We start from the raw sequence: 639 nt of genomic DNA on the forward strand, positions 1-639 counted from the left end.
TCTCTCGTGCTCTCCAAAAGCACACACACAGCCTCTCTGCTGTGCTGCGTCTCAGTCTCAGTCAGAATCGAAAGCAATTCTCTGAACACACACAGACTCTGACGCACTTCCCTGCATCAAGCTCCTCCCAGATACAGGACACCACGGAGTTTTAACCCTGTCAGTTCCAAACTCCACATAACCCAGAGATGCATTTTAAATAAAAGGACTGTGGGCCGGATTGAGAAGGGGATTGGGCCTTAGGTTGCCTACCCCTGGGTTAGGGTGTTCAAAGGGGTGTTCTAAGGGTTAGGGACAGGCCAAACAAACCATTTGCTAATCTTAATGCCCTGACCATGCCGTGAAGGAAAAGACAGCTTTTAGGTAACCTGGTCTGCAGTTGTTTAGAGCTTTGCATGTAAGTAGCAAGACCTTAGCGTAGGCTCAGTAGCTAATAGGTGGACTCCACAGACCTTTTAGCATGGGTGTGATTTGTTCCTGATGAGGAAAGGCCACTCGGCCTGCACAACCCATTAAAATAAATGGGTTTAATTATTCTTCATTGACACTAGACAGCAGTATGATGCATTTTCTATTTGACTGTCAGCTAATTTAATAAGAAATTCATTACAGAAACAGGAAAGTCCAGCTGCAAAAATA

This window comes from Podarcis liolepis, assembly GCF_965112155.1.
Source record: "Podarcis liolepis genome assembly, chromosome: 13".
Taxonomy (NCBI): domain Eukaryota; kingdom Metazoa; phylum Chordata; class Lepidosauria; order Squamata; family Lacertidae; genus Podarcis; species Podarcis liolepis.